At 32.6% G+C, this 19,809-nt stretch overlaps 1 long non-coding RNA gene across 1 annotated transcript; it reads left to right on the top strand.

Annotated features, from left to right (window-relative positions):
* Positions 1-15,613: 15,613 nt before the first annotated feature.
* Positions 15,614-18,014, top strand: LOC145807606 (uncharacterized). The gene is made up of 5 exons (XR_014350853.1): positions 15,614-15,830; positions 16,027-16,084; positions 16,595-16,656; positions 17,288-17,316; positions 17,721-18,014. It is a non-coding gene; the product is annotated as an uncharacterized LOC145807606 (long non-coding RNA).
* The last annotated feature ends 1,795 nt before the right edge of the window (positions 18,015-19,809 follow it).

Here is a 19,809-nt window from a genome sequence, read left to right on the forward strand (position 1 = left end):
CCATTCTTTTTCAAACGGAACAAATGGTTGAAGCATCGTACCGTGCTCGTCAAAATATTTGTGGTGCATACCATACATGTACTCACTTCAATATTTGGGATACATAACAAATGTACTCACCTCAATAATGCACCAATACATGTACCCTTTCCCATCCCATCAAAGTAATCTTTATTGGCCTGTTTAGCGTAAATATTAAAATAGTTTATGGATTATAACTTAACAGATTATAAATTATAATTTTAATCAGAAGTTGTTAATCTGTTTGGTGTAGCTGTTGAATTATATATTTAAGTTGCTCAGTAGTGTTTGTTAAATAAGCTGTGAAATAGTTTTTTCAATTAATTTTTATTTTTTGTTTGTCTACATTTCTCATAAAAAATAATAATAATAATTTATAGTCCATTTGAGTCTTTTTCTATTTTTAAAAAAATAAAAAATAAAAAAATTTAAGAGTATAACCATAAATTAACATATCCACAGCAGAAGCTGATAATCAGAAGCAAGGGGTGCTCAGCTTCTCAGAATCAGCTTTTTTGAGTTAAAATAAGGTGTTAGAATTAGAAGCTGTTTGAAATAAGTTTAACCAAACACTTCAAAATAACTTTTTCAAAGCTAAAAGGTATAAATTAGCTCTAAAAAACTGAAACAAACACCCCCATTGTTCGCCACAATCTTTAGATGGATTTTGATTATAACGATAAGGGTTCAACTTTTTTTTCATATTGAGGTTTTGGTATAACAGATTTAGACGAATTTATAAAGCCTAATCCGAGTTTTATTTTAATTATTTAAATTATTCATTTTATATGATTTGTAATATATATTATTCAAAAAAAAAAATTAGTTCGATTTAACAATTGTATTTTTTTTTATTTTATTACATTTATCTTTAAAAAAAAGAAAAATATATATTTAAAATAGATTATTTATTTTTGCACAGAAAAATACAATAAAATAAAATATTACGTTTATTAGATTAGTCTAAATTTTTTAATAGATAATATATTACAAATCTTATAAAATAAACGATTTAAATTATCGAAACGAGACCCGTACTAAATCTTATAGTACTCTCAATTTCTTTCTTGTTAAAAGCTTAATCCTATAAGTAATGTACATATGCTATGGTTCCTCACATACTTTAGATGGACTTTAGGTTTTTTATGCATTTAAACAAGACCGTACTAGATCTTATAGAACTCTCACCTACTGAGATTTTGTATATATATTATTAAAAATTTATACATATTTTATTATTATTTAATAAAATTCTTAAATTTCATGTACTATTAAATAAATTCTTAAATTGTTAAGACATTATTAAATCAAAAAAAAAATACTTAATTTTTATTGATAAAATACTTAAAATGAAATAATCTCTCTAAAATTAGGGTATTTAGTCTAAAAATCCAAATTTAAATTTTGTATGGCCAAAGTTCCAGGCGTTGAATTAATTTGTTCATAAGGATTAGTTTAAGTAAAATGACAAAAAAACCCATACATATATATATGGTAAACATGGACCAAACAAACCAAACCCTTTGCTCGCTTCTCTCACACACTTTATCTCTTCTCTTTCCTCTTCACGTCCCACCGCTTCTGTCACCACTTCTACGCTGATACGCTTTGCTCTGCTCTAGCTCCCCAACCACTACCAAGGCCACTCTTCTTGCTCTCCCCAACCTCACGGTCAATATGGATATGGAACAGAGCAGTGTAGATATGGTTGTAGATATAAATAGTATCCTTGAAGGTTGTAGATCTAACCTCCATCATCGCCTTCACAACTATCATGGCCACTCCAGAGGTAGCGTCGGCGAGTCTTTCAACGGTGTCCTTCAAAATTCAGACGAGTAGTACCATAAATCCTTTCGAAATGAGATACGAAATCCATCACTGTAGACACTCCATTTTGACCGCCCTTGGGCGCTTCACTCTAAACACTTGATAATGAAACGTTATGCTGTGTAATCTTTCAAATCTTCAGGAAAATATTTCAGTTTTAAGCCTCGAACCCAAACCTACCAAACTATTTTAGACCCTTAAAAAATCCTCATTTCAAATTAGGACTCGACTGTATTTATTTTAGCTCGGCTGTGGGTATTTAGGACCGGCCTGCTCTTAGTGGCAACAGCACCAAGTAGGCCATTTTATGGGGCCGGTCGTACAATTCATTGGCCGCCGGCCATGTTCAGCGACAACAGATATTTTACAGTAGCCGGCTGTCCCCATGTGCATGCTTTGCACCAGCTGTCCCTTTGAAGATATTTCCGATGTGAGAAGCCTTTTGTCTATAAATACAACACCCTCCACATGGTTTGGGGTTAGAAAAAAATTCTCCAAGAGCCATAGCTTGTCTAACACATTTTCCTCCTCTCTTGCAATATACATACACCATAGATACACCTTACAAGCTTAAACTTAAAGCTTTTACTGAGATTCTTGAACACAATTTCAGCTCCTTAAGAGTGCTTGGTTTGTGGTTTGTTAACTAAGAAGCTTTTCCTATCTTTCAAAAGGCAAACTTTGTGCTCTTTTACCAACTTTTCTCTCTCTTTTCTTTGCCTTTTCATACTGATTTCAGAACTATTCTAAGCTTAAAATGTGATTAAAACTTGGTTACAAGTGAGTGAGCTAGCCACCCTTTCATTGGCTAGCTCACTAGTTATGTATCCCTTTGTTTTTCTTCCATTTTTTTAAATTTCTTTTCACTTTATTTGGAAAATTTTAGTACCCTTTTAGCACTATTTTTTGGTTGTTTTTGTGTGATATGACTTGAATAAGGGCTTATCAAAGGGTCCTAGTCCTCCCCATTACTTGTGCTCTTACTTATTATGCTTTGAATATCATATTTGTGTTGTAAGTCCTCTCAGATTTGGCGTGTTTAGGATATAGCGGCCAATCCGTTGAGTTGATCGTCTTTACCTTGTTGTAGCTTTACTTGGAACCTTGTGGTCATGGGAAGATTAGAGCTTAGGCTTAGCCACCCTACCACAAGTTTTCCTAACTAGTGTAAATTTCTTACTTTTATATTCTTGTTGTCCGCTTTGAAGCTAGGTAGTAGCTTTCGTGTTCAAAGTGTTGAAAAACTCTCTTATCGATCATTCTCAACACATAGAAATGAATGTCTCATCCTTGTTCCATGAAAAGAGAAGTTGTCAACAACTCTGACTAGTTGTGTGTTTAAGCTTTGATAGATATCTTGCTTTTTGTCTTTTTTTTCTCCTTACTTGCTTTGTTGCTCCTAAAGAGCTTTCTTTAAAAGATTGAAAACTTTATCCTAGTTCCACTTTGAAGCATGGAAAGGGATGTTTCATCCTTATTCCATGAGTAGGGAGATGAGTTGACAACACTTTTTGAGTTGTTACTTTTTTTTTTTTTTTTTTGTTTCCCTCTTTGGTTGCTCTATGATCATCATGTACTATCTTGTGACTTGATGATTTGTGAGTTAAGTATGCCTACCTCTTCTTTGACCAATTTCATGATCATAAGGACGTAACGAGAATAACTTTGTTTTGTGTTTAGCCAAGTCTTTTCTTTTTGCTCCTAAGATCATCATGCAAGCAAACTTGCTATGATTGATGATTTTGAAGCAAACATACTCTCTCCTTGAAAGTCCTCATGACAGGAGGGAGTAGAGGGGATGAACAGCTTTTGGAAACCCTCTATCTTGCTCTGTTCCAATTTCGCTATAGCAAGGTATTCTTTAGGAATAATAGCCGACCGACCTTTACTCTGTACGACCGACCACTCGATTAGGCCGACTGACCAAGAGTGTTATATGACAGTGGTAACAAAACAAAATAGTTTTTTTGGGCCAAATTGGAGCATGACCATTTTTCATTGGATCTGGTCGGGCCTCATTATAGGCCGGCCTGGCCTCAAAGTGTGCAAACAACAAACTGTTGTTGGCAAAATAGAGCAGATCCTAAGGCCAAAACAGAAAAATTTTCTAACTGTAAACAGAGCAGGTTCTGGTAGCAAACATAGAGGTTTCTAGAGGGTGTTCTCGGTTGTGCACATACGATTCCCTGCCTATTATTCAAGTCCATTAGATTAGCTACTTTAATTCACATATGTAATTAATCAATTGCTTTGCTTTCATTCAAATTTGTGATAGTTAATTAATTAGTTCATTCCTTAGTGTTTGTAATAATTAGTTAATTAGGGAATTCATTCGGACCCTCTTGTGCGAGGGCAAATTTGTAATATTTGTATATCTTCCAACCCCCATTTCTTTCTCCCTTTTACTTATATGCTTACCGTGGTAGCATCATGTTTTTCGTTTCATATCATTGCCAGTCTTTGTATCACTACAACAAAAGTAACTTATGGTGACGAAAAGTAGTGAAGAAAATAAATTTCATCACTAAATAAGAATAATTCGTGACGAATTATAAAATTTTGTCACATATAATAAAAAAATAAAAATAATAGGTGACGAAATTTATTTTCGTCAACAAATACTTTTTTTAGGTGAGGAAAAATTAAGTTTTGTCACTGAAAGTTTTCCCGCTAATTTTTTTTGGCTGGCCCCAAAATTTTGAGACTTTTGGTGAGAAAAAAATTTGTCACCAATTATAAAATTATTAGTGAGGAATATATTTTCGTCACTAATAATTATATATATATATATATATTTTGAGAAACTTGATTTTAAATATTTTAAAATTATTTGGTGAGAAATATATTTTTGTCACTAATAATTTTTAATATTTTGAGACTTTTTAGTGAGGAAATTATTTTGTCACTAATTTTGGAGGGAAAATTTTGACATATTTGGGCGGTAATGAAAAAAAATAAACTACTAACCTTTTTTCCTTTTTTTTATTAGTTCTCCTCTCTCTCTCTCTTTCTCTCTCTCTCTCTCTCTCTCTCTCTCTCTCTTTGAACAAAACACAAGTTAAGTAGATCTTTAAGTAACCTATGGTGATGAAAAGTGGTGAAGAAAATAAATTTCATCACTAAATAAGAATAATCCGTGACGAATTATAAAATTTTGTCACATATAATAAAAAAGTAAAAAAATTAGGTGTCAAAATTTATTTTCGTCAATAAATACTTCTTTTTAGGTGAGGAAAAATTAAATTTCGTCACTAAAGGTTTTCCTCTAATTTTTTTGGGTGGCGCCAAAATTTTGTGATTTTTGGTGAGAAAAAAATTTGTCACCAATTATAAAATTATGAGTAAATTACAAATGCACCCCCTGAAGTTTACTTAAAATACGGATGGTCTCCTGTGGTTTGAAAAATTACAAATACCCCCTTGTCAAATTTTTTTATTTATTAGAATTAACTGAAAAAATAAAATTCTTAACCACTGCTCTATATAATAATAAAATTACCTGAATTATTAATTAAAATAAAATTTTAACATCATTAAAAACTATTAATTAATTTGATATTTTATTAATAAAAGGGGTTATTCATTATGAAATTAAAAACCTTAGGGGGCGGGATGCAATTTTTAAAATCACAGGGGGCAATTTATATTTCAAACAAACCTCAAGGGTTGTGTTTTTAATTTATCCTAAAATTATTAGTGAAAAATATATTTTCGTCACAAATAATTTTAAATATTTAAAAAAAATTAATTTTAAATATTTTGAAACTATTTAATAAGAAATATATTTTTGTTGTCAATAATTTTAATATTTTAAAATTTTTGGTGAAAAAATTAATTTTGGAGGAAAACTTAGAGATATTGACAGAATGAAAAAAAGAACCCACTAATTACCCCCTCTCCCCCTTTTTTTGTTTTTGGGTGCTTCAGTTTTCCTTTCATTTCTCTCTTGCAAAACGTTGCCTTCAGCCCCCCCTTCTCCTCCTTCAGCCTGTTCTCCTTTAGCGCCGCCACTGACATCACCCATTCTCCTCCTTCAGTGCCGCCACCGACATCACCGCGTTCTCCTCTGAGCAATCGTCAACGCCGCCGGCGTCGCTTATTCGATTATTTATCTATTTTTTCTCTTTTCAGGTATGGGTCCTCTCTTTCACACTCAATTTCTCTGTTTTTCTGTCTTTGTTTTCCCTAATTGGCCGATATTTAATTACCTCCTCCATAGATGCCAGCATTTGAATTCAATACTACAAGTGCAACTGCGATTTGCAATCTTGAATCTGGAATGGGTTGGGTGTGGAAGAAGGACGAAGCCGAGGAGGATAATTCAAACCCTAGATCTGACGATCGATGCTCCACCACAAAGATCATCAAATCGCACTGCACAACCGAAGAAGTCGAGCCTGGCAAATTCATCAGAAAGTGTGAGAAAACCGAGCAGATTCTCAGGGACTGTGTTGGAAGGTATCTATCTCTTTCTGGAAACCCAATTTTTGTTTTTACAACTGTTTGATTGCTGAGAAAGTATGAGAAAATGACTGCAAGTCTTTTGAATTTTGATGCTAGGGATTTCGTTAATTTCAAATTCAAGTATGCAGAAATCTTTCATTCAATCTCGAGTGTTATGGAAAAAAAAAGGTGTTTCTCCACCTAATTTGCCTTTGTTTAGTTTTGTAGCTACATGTGTTATATACACACACTTATAATAGCAAAACCAAATAAATGGAACCGTGTAAGAAATAAATGTGAATTTGTGTGTTGAGAGTATTTATTGGAAGCATTTGTGATTTGCTTTCAAAATATTCTATGGACAAGGAAACTATAGATGCTTAAAGTGGCTCGATATTTGCATAAAGAAAATGTTGTTAGATTAAAGTTATTTGTGATTTGCTTTCAAAATATTCTATCTAGGTTTTGGAAACCATATTAAATGATGATATCCGGTCTTGCCAACAATCTTTACAATATCAGCAAACTAGTAAAAATACAAACAAATTTAGGACAAAATTGGTTAAGATAATTGGTTTTTGTGAAATGAAACATTTTATAGACTTAAACAAGCTTAGGAACAGATAAGATTCTCCCAGTGAATTGATTAGAATTTTTTGTGCGAAAAAATACATTAAGCCCCTCACCACACCACCTGACAAAATTGACTAGGAATCGCCTCTGGGATTTGTTGATGTCACCATCGGCTAAGCTTTTGCAAAGGAGTTTCCAAAGCTATTATATGTATGCATTGCATCTAAGCTTGTGGATTCAACAAGATTAGATGTTTCTTTGTTTGTTTACTGTGATTATTTAGATCTATAACTGTTGAGAAAATTGTAGGATTATAAATTTAGCTAATAAATTAACTTTTTAACTAACTCTTAAACAAAACTCTTATATTTCAAATAACTGCTGAGAAATCAAAATATAAATAAATGAGCAATTACAAAGTGATGAGGAAACAATGTGGAAATGTGCTGTATAGTCATGTGCACATACACCAAAAATAAAAATAAAAAAATGTACTGATAAAATTTTAAAAAGACAAGCCACCACAATTCGCCTTTTTCAACCATTTTGAATGAGAGATATCATGAAGACTAGTAACTCCTCTTAATAATAAATAAATAAATAATAAACTAATCTTTTAGTTATTTTACAATAAAGTTAACAACATTTTTCTCCTGTGGTGGTTGCAATAGTAACCATTTGAACATTGATGGTTTTGACTTTGCAAAAATCTTTCTGGTTGTTAGTTTTTTTATTTGTTTATTTATTTGTCAAGGATGATTTATACAGCTCTTTCTCTAAAAAACAAATGATATTACATATTTATATGTTTATTCTTTGTAATTTGCAAAAAGCTAGCTAAGAGAGTTCAGTTAATCAATCTAGATTCATTCAATTAATTGCCAAATTCTGATGATACAATATTCCTATCAAAAATAAAACAAAATCTTCAACCTTTTAATGATTTGTAGTCAAATTAATAAAGATATAACAGAAAACTGCCACATTTGGATTCTTTTCTGATTCACTTAGCTTTTGAAAGTAGTTAATCCATATATAAATATGCTATACCCAAAAGCCACCATTTACTTTATGGTTGAGGTTGCCCATACATATCACTCTTATATATGTTTGACTAACATTGGTCTCACTTGGGATTGGAAAAACCATATCAACCATAGATAGCACCACCAGTACTCATCACATCCTTTTCCAGTGTAACCTACTACTCATTCTCTGTTTTTCTATCTTTGTTTTCCCTAATTTTCGAAACTAATTTCGTTGTTTTCCCTAATTTTGAAAACTACTGAGACGCGCAGTGTCTCATATATTATTTCTTTGGATTGGTTATGAAGAAATGCATGCTTGAATATAGACTTGTTAAGTTAATGACTCGTTCATGTTATTTGCTTTATATGCAATTAACAGGAAACATTAAATGTAGCAAATTTACTAAAAAACAAAGATCAAGGGCACATATAAATTCTAGATAAATGAATTTTATGTACGTCCATAAGGGGTTGCCAATATGTTTATTGGGTTATCTAAAGGCGTGGCTAAGTATGGGTTTCTCGCGCTTTCCAGTGCTATTATGGCATTTACAGTGAGCTCTTATCTAAATTCTTCAATTCCTTTACTGTTGTTTAATTGAGACTTTTGCTTAAATCTATGTTGTGAGGGTGAAACCAAATCAATTAATTCCATAGGTGATTAATGCATATATGTATTTAAGCAAAATTTAGGGGATAGTAGGATGTTTGATAGATTCATAAATGGAGTATACACTGAGTTTTCAATTGGTTTGTCAAACATGTGGATTGGCCATCTCATTTGCAAGCAAGTACACCCAATGATTGTGATTTTTATCTCATACATACAAGCTTTTCACATTTTATTGGAACTAAACCAATGTAGTTTGTTGGAGGGTCCTTCATGGAACTTGTAAGTTCTAACAGGAATAGTGATTTAATTTAGTGATGATAAGGACATTGACAAATATCTTTTTTAGATTAGTAGACAAGTACTATTACTCAAATTTGTTTTCATCTGAGTAAATTATAGTTATTCAGGAGTGTATTGCTTATCTTCTTGTTGGTCTTGCTGGCAAGATAGTAGCAATTTTATGATCATAAGTTCAACATTTGAATTACATTTGCTAAAACAGTGGCTTTGTTCTTAACTAGTGCATTCAAAATCCATTAGCTGCTATTATGTGAATTGTGATTGTGTAGATCCATCTGCTGATCTTTCTTTCAACTTCCTTATTTTGATTGTTTTCTTGTTTAAGTGGATATTTGATTATTTGCATGCTATTATCTAAATTTTCACAATGCTTTGCTTAATTAAAGAGTGTTGATTGTATTTGCTTGTCCTAAGTACATGAGGAGGCTCGGCCAATGGTTTTTGGTGCAGCTAATAAGGAAACAAGTTTCTTTAATTGCAATTCTTCCTACTTGAGACAGTTATCATATAAATCACCATAATTAATTATAACGAGAGAATAGAATATGTGCTAACTCCACAACCTGCTGCTGGTGACTTTGTTGTTTCTTAGAAACAGTGAGACTAACAAGCCTTGATGAGATGTTTCACATTCGTATTTACTGTTTAAATTACCAGATATGATCAAATCTCATGAATCATGGGGGGACTATAATGCTTAATTGATAAGGTTCTTCTTGCTTGTTCAAATGCAAATCGGAGCAACTTTCTTGTTGACTCTTTTATCTACATTTGATTCTTTTTAAATTTAATGAGTAATTTTATGCAATCTTTGTCCGATAGGAACCCATAAAATAGAATGGCCTGCAAAGATATACTTTCCAAAGCATCATTCTTTGGAGCAAAATTCCCAATCACTCTCATCTTCATCAATACGTCATCATCAAATTCATCATTTTAGCTCACTCAAAATTATTCTCTGAAGTATCGACCCAACACCATATATGGCTCCATCATCAGCAATAGCATTATTGAATTAGATTCTTCATTCATATATACACTACAAGAATTTACATAATTGCCGACCACTTTTGCCGACCAAAAAAATTTTGGTCGCAAAAAAATGACATTTGGCAACCAAATATTAATTAGTCGCGAATGATCATTATTTTTGGCGACCAAATATTATTGGTCGCAGAAGGTTATATTTTGGCGACCAAAAAATGAGTTGGTCGCAAAAAGTGGTATGCTTTTGCCGACCAACTACAAATTTGGTCGCGGAAGGTCACATATTTTTTGGGGACCAAAAATTTGGTCGCCAAAAACTTATTTTCAGCAACCAAAAAAAATTAGTCGCCAAATTAGTACTTTTAGCGACTAATATTTTAGTCGCCGTTGATTAAGATTTGGCAACTAAAAAAATTTGTCGGTGAAGGTATATTTTGTGCGACTAATATTGTTTTTGGTCGCCAAAATTTTGAGCGCCAAACACCATAATATGAAAAAAAAAAAAAAAAAACAAAGAAAAGAAAACAAAAACCCCTTTACACAATGGATCTCTGGTTCTCAGTTTATTTTGGAGAGAAAAGAGCGAAACGAAGGAGAAAGAAAGAGGAGGGGGTTCGATCTATATATGCAATTGACGCGAAGCTCATTGATTGTTCTCCGGAGTAGATTGATTATTATTGTTGAAGGTCGCACATCACCGATTCGGCATAAGATCGAAATCGAATCGACTTTCTTATTATGAGGTTTGACAATCTGCGTTGCTCTTCCAATCTCAGCCGCTTCATCGCTGGCCTTCTCGTCTTCATTCTTTATTATTCCTTTCAATTAATCTCCAATTTTTTGATTCCTATACATCCCTAATTCTTCATCTTCTTCTTGTTCTTCTTCATCATCAAACCTTTGCTTTGCTTACATTACTTTTTTTCCTTTTTCCTTTATGGATCTCAAAGATTCAATCTCCAATAACTTTCTCGACTGAAGAGATGAAGGGAGCAAAACCGAGAAGAGATGGAGAAGAGAGAGGGTTCGAATGAGCAAAACCGCAGGAGAAGGGTTTCAATCTCTCTTGATATTGCATTCTCCACCCAATGTTTTCTTTGAATTCGAAGGTTTGTATTCCGACTTTGATTAATTAGATGTTTTGGTGTTTTTGTGAAGTGAAGGTGCACTCTCTGCTTAATGTTCTGATGTTCATTTTTGGGATTCTTTGTTGAAATGAATGATATGAGTTTTCTGAGGTTTCACATTAGGGCTATGGTTCTTAGATCTTTCGGAGCATTTTTATTTTCTGATACTTGTTTGAGTTTGAGATTTCTTGATGCTTTGGGATGATTAGTTGTTTTTGAATGGGACACTTGTGTGCCTCATTTTTTCTATGGGGTTTATCATTATGTTGGCATTTTGTGAATGATTTGTTGGGTATATGGGGTGAAGATTTAATCTGGAGAGTTTCTGGGTTGAGGAGTTGTGATTTTTAAATTTAGGTTTTAAATGGCCACTTCTCTGTAAATTTTTGACTGTTGTATATTTGGGACTGTGTAAAGTTTAGGTTTTTCAATTTTTGTTTGTGTCCATGTATCGATGAGAAATGGAACCCTTATCTAACCTATTCTTAGCAATAAAGTCTCGCATCATGTTGCATGAGACATCCAACCACATGATTGGCTTGCACTTTCAAGTTTCAATAGTTTTTATTTTCTCCTTATGACCTTCATGGGTTTTGAGATGGCCTGAACCATTGAGCTGTGTCTAATTTTCCAAAAGCAATAGACTAATGGAAATTGCTTATGGCTAATTGAGATTGAAGAAAAATGGCACTTTTAGTTTTGTAGAATAAGAAATGCAGGAAATCAGAAGATGGGATTTCATTATTTAATAAAAAAATTAGGTATTAAATCTTGTAAAAAAAATTATTTGTAAATTTTGATTCTAGTTTTTTTTTTTTTTTTTTGTTCTAGGTGTAATTAGATAATGATGATTGAAGGCCATTGGGCCCAATGGATCTTCATAAGGTAATATCAATTAATCGCCAATAATATCAAACTAATTTTTTTATTTTTTTAGTGACTTTTGTGATGTTGAATTTCTATATTGCTTCTTTGTATCATTTTTCTGATCGCAATCAAAATGGAACAGAATATAAGTACTTATTTCATTTGGTTTGTTCTTTTTTCTCATTTGACAATGCCATTGCCTAATAAAAAGAGCAATTAGTAGAATATGTATAGAGAAAAAAAAAGTGCAATGATGTGAGTAATTTTTAAAATTTTTTGGATACATAACAGTGAATTACTCATTTTGGCTGGTTTAATACATTTAACTAGAAGGAGATGGGATACATTGCGTCTTAGGTGGGGTTTCTTCAAGCATTGTTTGGACTTATACTTGCATTTCTTTTCTTGCATCTTGATCTGATAGTGATGTTTGTTGTGAGTTTTACACCAGTTTTCTATGCATTCAGGTAATATTAATTAAGCTCAATTGTATTGTTGCAGCTTGGGGACTACTCAACTACTGGTTTGTTCATTTTAGATTGGAACATCATTCAAGAGCTACTTGTTTTTCTATACTCTAAATTGAGAATTTTTAGTCTATTTGAATTTTAGGGCATTCTTTGGGAAAAGTCTGATGTAACAAGGGAAAGCTACAAATTACAAGAATTATCAGAACATCACCTTATGAGGCGAACTACAAGATAAAGTTGTGGCTTACTTTCTCTGTTAAGAGTTAATGAATTGGAGATTATTTTTCTTGAAGGGTGATTATGTTGATTATATTGTCTTTTATTTATACAGGAATGCAAACAAATGGAAAGGGGTAGTACTATGAGTTATTCCAAAATACCAGATTGGGGAATCCCATAATTCTCGATTTTTAGGTTTATGCTGTGTTGCATGGTATATTTTGCTTCTATTAATTATAATTTATATAAAGGAAACAAGGTGTTTATATGAGCTTAGTTTGTTTTCCTTATTTGATGAAAACCAATATACTCATAGATGGACATTCCTCATAGTTCACATAATTAGTTTTGTTTTTTTGTTTAATTAATGACTTTTGTGTGTCTGTATCTATATCATTGATTTTTTTATTTTTTGGGTGCCATGTATCATTGATTTCATGTGATAAGATCAGTTCTTTTTTGACATGTATATATATATATATATTGTAATTCAGATTCTCTCATCAGGCCCAATCTTATGATTATATTGTCAGTGTTGGTTTGGAGAAAAAAAAAGGATTTTGGTTCTTTACTTTGTTTTGATAATCTTTCAATCTACTTATGATTTATGTCATTCCTTTTAGGCATCTTGGAATTTATTCTTGGTGGTGGAAAATGTATTTATACCCAGAATTGGAACAATTTGAGATCAAAGCTTAAAAAGCAAGTACTGACTTATTCAAATGTATGCTTCATCTTATGTTTTGATATTGCTATGCCTTGCTTCAGGGCAGCCCATTTGTTATTCTCCCTAAAACTTTCTCTCTCTTTTCCTCTAAAAGCTAGAGTTCTATCTTTCCCTCTTAATGCTTAGATGGAGTTCATTATACTATTGTGCCAAAATATAATGCAAGAGATACTTGTTTCGAAAATATTTTACATTGCTCTGATATTGCTTCATCTAGTCGGATTACATTGAGAGGTGAGTATAATTTTTTAGTATCTTCATCTTTTTTAGTGTTTTGAATGTAAAATATATTTTTTTTCTTGATGTGCTTTAAGGGCCTCTAGTTGCTTCATCTAGTCGGATTACATTGATGTGTTTTGATATATATTTTTTTTTTAGTATCTTCACAACTTGCTCTGTAAGTATGTTTTTTTCTTTGTTCTCACAACTTGCTCTGTATTAAATATCTAAATGTCTCATGGGTGAAAACCAGGTAAAGAGCATTGTTGAGAGATAAAACAGATAATCACACAACTTGCTCTGTAAGTATGTTTTTCATAATTTAATTTTCAAATCACTAAAAGCACTTAAATTTTTTTTTTTTTTTTGAAACAAACTACTGTTGCTGTGTTGCTCTTGAGTTGGATGTTGCTTGTGTTGAGTCTTTTCCTTGGGTTTGACCTTGCAGTTTGCTGCCTTGCTTCACCTTGATTGTTGAAAGTTGAACTGGTTTGGTCCCAATCATCTGTGGGTTATGGTTTGGTCCCAAGATTTTCATTTTTTATTAAAAATAATTAAAATGCAGCATGTTCCTAATACAGATTTGCATCTATGCATCCAACCAATTCAACTTGCTTTGTTTTGTACCTAAGAAACAAAATCTAGGACAAAAAAACACAACCATAAATGATTAATATTATATATATAAGATTAAAATCTGATGATAGTTGCAGCTGTTGCTTGTATAATGCTCATACTTCAAGGTCGTTTGCCTATTTGTCCTCTTATGATTAGGCTTCTTAAATACGATATTCTATAGCTATCTTCACTATATATACCAATTGAAATTGATCATTGTTTTGAGACAAGAAGAAAAGGGTACCATAAACTTAGTATTCCCAAACTTCATCATTCTTCATTTTTCTTCTTCTAGTTAAGGAAAAAGTTACTTTTCTCCTGGTAATTATTATGCTAATTCTTTCACTTGAACCTTTGTTGTAGATCTCAAAATCATATGAATTCTTATTATAGCACAGGATTATTGTTTGAATGCATGCATGGCTTCAAACCCTAAAATTCATGAACTCTCATCAATTAATTAAATATTTATAATTTTGGTTTAAAGCTTGCATAATGATATTCCCAAAGTGACAGCTGAATCTAAGGATAAGACTCCAATTTCATGTTGAGGGGATGCATTGATATTTTACCTTCTTTTTTTTTTTTACAAATATAAGTTCGCCTTTAAGGTCTTGTGGTTTTCTAGAATTTGTTAGTTCCACAATTTTTGTCTTTTTAATTTGTTTTGTGTCTTTTATTTATTAGCGCCTATGTGTGGTTGTGCCGCTTTAGTGGTTTTTTTGATTATTTTCATTGGTGGGTTTGTTGAATTTCGTGTTTCCTTGATTTGGTTCGAGTGTTTGGATGAAGTGTGGTGGATATGATTTTCATAACAAAAAATCTGCTCTCTCTTCCTCTTGCCCCCGCCCAGCTGTTGCTTCTTCTTCTCTCTCTCTCTGTCTCTCTTCCTTTGTCTCTCTCTGCTTCTGCTTCTTTTACCAGACCAGGGCAAAGCTTTTCATCCTCTTCACTTTATTGTCTTGCTTTTTCTTTTTTCCTACTTCGATAATTGTTGTTTTTGAAACTTGGATGTTCATGTTATATATATTTGTTTGTTTAATGTTAGTATTTTAATGTTGGATGCTCTATTTTTTGGTTTTTGAAATTCTTTAAATTTTTGCTTAGTCCATTTCCAATCCTCGCCTATACTTTTACTCAAAATTATGCTTTTATATATCATTTTGAATTTCTATATTGGTGTGTAAGCTAAAAGCAAGACATTGAAGTACATAACTAGAGGAGCAAACTAAGCCTTTTTTTAACATATTAAATTTAAATTTTGTTCATTAATTGATATCTGTGAAGCCTCTAGTTAGAATTAAGAGGAGCAAATAAACTATCTTCTAAAATCACAAATCAGAGTAGTGGGATTCATGTAAACAGTAACACTCTGAACGTACTCTGTTGAAAATGCCAGACTTCTGACATTTTGTACCTGAATTTAAGAATTGTGCAATAAAATGCCATTCCTGTTTGCTTCTTTTACTTTATTTTTATACTGTTTTCCTGTGCTGTACTAGTTGCCTTTCTAAATTGGTACCATGGTGGTGGTCAACGTGAGTGATTTTGATGTACATTCTTACTGACCTATGCAGAATGTACATCATTGTCGAGCATTCCTCGTGGTAAATGGTATTGTAAATATTGCCAGAACATGTTCCAAAGGGAGAAGTTTGTGGAGCATAATGCTAATGCTGTAGCAGCTGGAAGAGTTTTAGGAGTTGATCTTATTGAACAGATAACCAAGCGCTGCATTCGAATTGTCAAAAATCCAGAAGATGCTAAGGTCATTGCATGTGTTTTGTGCAGGTACTGGTTACGCTATGCAAGATTAATTGTCGATCCTTAGATTTTCTTCATGATTTTTATTGCTATTCATTCTGAGTCTGACATTGTGCTTATATTAAACTTTACCTTTAGTTAATATCATCCTTTATTTATTTTTTAATGTTCTTCATTTGTTGGTTTATCTAGAGGTTGATGTTTTTCAATCTGCTTTATGCAGAGGTTATCAGTTTGGAAAATCTGGATTTGGTCCACACACAGTAATAGTTTGTGATCAGGTACTCTCTGTTCTTTATTTTAGTTCCTTCTTTTTTTAATTTATTTATTTTTTCATCCGAGTTACAAAGTGATTTGAATCATAGTTGTCAAATTATGAATCAAAATTTCCTTTTTGTTGAATTGTGAATTGATTTGGGTTGCAAACAGTAAAGATTCTGTTTTAATTTTTGATACATAAAAATATATCTAAACATATAGATATTAAAGATACACTATAAATAAATGAATTGCTTCTTTTAAATGATGGACATGGGTGTAATAGGGAAGATGCTTCTGTCTATGTTTAGTTTCATATATTACGAATAACAATCTTTTTAAATTAATGGCGTCTAAAATCTAACTCCTTTTTGACCATGCTTTTGCTACTAAGTATAGAATGAAGAGTGTTCCTCTGGTCGATCTAGGAGAAAGAAAGATTGATATCATCGTCATAATCTGCTGTTATTCACATGTTGGAGGAATGCGCCGGTCTTTTACCAGTCTAGTGTTGTTTAATTTTTCTTGTGCAGTTGGATGAGCACTCATCCTATGAAAGAATTTGTTTCCGTGTTTAAAGAAGGTTCCTTCTGAGGTAGGTACCTATGACCTCCAAATTCCTGTTTTTTTTTTTTTTTTTTTTTTTTTTCGCTCATCTCATTATGAAATTTTATGGTGTAGATTATGGAGAAACTTGTGGGTCATTCACAACACTGGATGTTCTTGTTAAGAACTATTTTTCTATTTAGTTCACTATCCATAGAAAATCCTAAATGGTTGAGAAGTGCTGTGTTGGGTTGTGTTTAATTTGATTTTTTCTTATGATCAGTAACAACTAATTTGATCTGCCTCTTCCTGCAGACTTCACAGTGAAAAAAAAGTCTATTATGTCCCCTTTGGCTTTCTGTTGTCTGTCATGCTGTCTATCAAGTCTGTAGACATTTTTTTGGACATCATCACATACTTAGCTATGTTGCACATAATCTAGAGCAACTAGATGTAGTAAGTTCATTATTTATAAGATATGTGCAACTGTCCAGGATTGCTTGAGAGAATATAGATTTTTCCGTATGGCCTGAGGATAATTTTTGAGAATTGATAGTCACTCTACTTTAAACTTCTCACACTCCAATTTTTGTCTTTTAGCCTTTCACAAGGGGAGTGTGAGAAGCTAGATGTGGAATGTTAACAATATCACTCTTAATTTTTTGGTGGTGCTGTTGCAGGATCTCTAATTGCAGCTGGGCCAGTTCAAGTAAGCCTTACTTTCATCTCTATAATTGGAATTGCTAAAATAGCCTTGTATTTTGTTCTTCTATAACTCCTGTTGATCCTAAAGGTAATCTCAGTTCTTAGTAGTTCTTAAAGTCCCACCAAACTTCATTCTAGCTACAGTTAAAAAGGTTCTTAAAAATTTCTTCAAAAAATCCAAAAAACCTTCATTTTTAGCAATTGTTTTATCTCCAAGAATGTATGGGGCTTCACTTACACAACCGTTTAGCTGACATGATCAATATAAAAAATTTTGTTATGCGCAACCTTGTCATTTACTCTACAAATGACAGTGAAGTGAATGTTCTGCTTGTGTTACTGTTTTTAGATTGTGGTATCTATAAGATCCATGTAATACTTATGTTAATTTCTTTTTTGATTTACCAGCTCATTATAGCAAGTTTCAAGCAGATAGCAAATATCCAAAAGATTAGCAAATAGGTACTCGACCTAGTTTGTTGCAGAATATATCTTATGCATCAGCAAAGAAGTTAGGATTCAGCATGCTGATTTCTGGAAGCCCCAGATCTGGCCAGAGGTATCTTGCTTCTTGCCTTCTCCACTGCTTTGTTGGAAACGTGGAAATCCAAAAGGTTGATTTGGCTACAATTTCACAAGAGGGACACGGAGATGTAACTCAAGGAGTAACTCGAATATTAAGTATGTTTCCTTTCTTCATCTTGTCTTCTAGATGCATGATTCTGAATAACTTGGATTTTTATTCAGTTTCATTTACAAATCAATACATCCATTATTACATGACACACTTTGTGCATCTTACATGGTTCCTATCTTTCTAGTTGATATAGGTGTATGTTTAATGGAACTCGACAGAAATGGGGTCTCTTGGTGAAAGATCCATCAAAATTATAAACCTTTGGACACAAGGATACATAACACTAATGTTGTGTTTGGATCTTGGATTTGTGAAGGGAAAAGGAAAGGGAAGAAATTTGTGGAAAAATTTTGCTCCTATTTCATTCACTTTTCCCTTCCCTTTTTCTTTTTCCTCTACAAATCCAAGAGTTTCCAACTTTTGTTCTCCTATACCCTAGGGTAAAACTTGTGTTCTTAGCTTAAAGGCACTTAATATGAGTACCTCATTCATCTCAAAGTCTCAATATGTCAGGAAAATGAACATATTAAGATAGTATCAGTGTCATGTTGTGTTCAACAGAGTTTGATTATGCATTTTGAGGTGTCCCTGTAACATAATTCTAGGCACTTTGGAGAAAGTAAAGAGGCTGTTCTTGCAAGGATGGATGGATGCCCTTATGATGAGTGTTATGTATCAAAGCTCCAGTTCCATTGACTGTTTTGTATTAAAGCTTGAGTCATGACAGTAAAATTTTGCCTTACTAATCAAATTGATCATTCAACAGTGTGTTCTGCTTATGTAGACAATAATGTGACAGCTGTTATGGTCAATTCTGAAACTATGAGTGTTTAGTGATGGTTTACTTATAAAGATTACTTGAGGTAAATATGAACCAAATTGTGTGCTCCATGTCCTTGATACTTAAGTTGTGATTGCTTCCATTGAAAGTGCGTACCTGTTTTTAGGTCAGCAACTCAGTTTTTCAAAGAATCCTGCTATAGTGTCAAAATTGTGAACAATTATAATAAGCAGTCAATGAAATGACTAAACCTTTAATATTCACAGCCTGACCAACACTATATTTTGTCTAGTTAGTCTTAATGTTTTGAGCCTTCGTAAAAACTTGCCAAATTATTGTATCTGGAGGAGGTTGCTCTGTTGGCTCAGCATCAAGGTAAGTTGGTTGTGCAGTTTTAGTGCCTTGGTAATTTTACCTACAAGTTCTATTAAGGAATTTGATGTCTAAGTCCTATGTTTCCTGGAAAATGAACAACTTAACAAGTGACTATGTCTGTGGAAGATTGTTGAAAACTCTGTGATTTATCACATTTGTGTTTTTGTGTTTGTAACATGTTTAGTGAATTAAAAATAAATAAATTTGAAAGGGCATTTAGATGCCCCATTGATATGATATTGTTCTATTATTCTTTATAGAGCATGCAATTACAAAAGTTAGTTTAGAATTGGAATCAACATTTTTAATCAGCAGAACAATAACAGTAGACAGAAATTATGTGATATGTTGAAATTGCATTAACTTCCTGTTTGAAGAAAGCTGAAGTATTTTTATTTCTTTTCAAATTGGAGTATTGTGACATTGTTTGATTGAGCAAACCAAATAGGATGTGCTGTGAATTGAACATTTGGGTTCATGCCTTGTCTTTCAGGAGGTAATGATGCTTCTCACTCAGCTGAAGCTACAGCCCGCAGGGGATTAAGTAGTTTTGCTATATGCATTCTAGATCAGGAATGGCAACTCTCTCTACTATTGGTGCTGTTGCATCTGCAATGGGACTTGCAGTTGAGAAGTCTAGCAAGGTTGTTTGCACTAAACCTAAATTTCCTTCTAACTTTGTATTCTATGTCCTTTAAATTTGA

Source organism: Camellia sinensis, chromosome 14 (genome assembly GCF_055761805.1).
Source record: "Camellia sinensis isolate YWXY chromosome 14, ASM5576180v1, whole genome shotgun sequence".
NCBI lineage: Eukaryota > Viridiplantae > Streptophyta > Magnoliopsida > Ericales > Theaceae > Camellia > Camellia sinensis.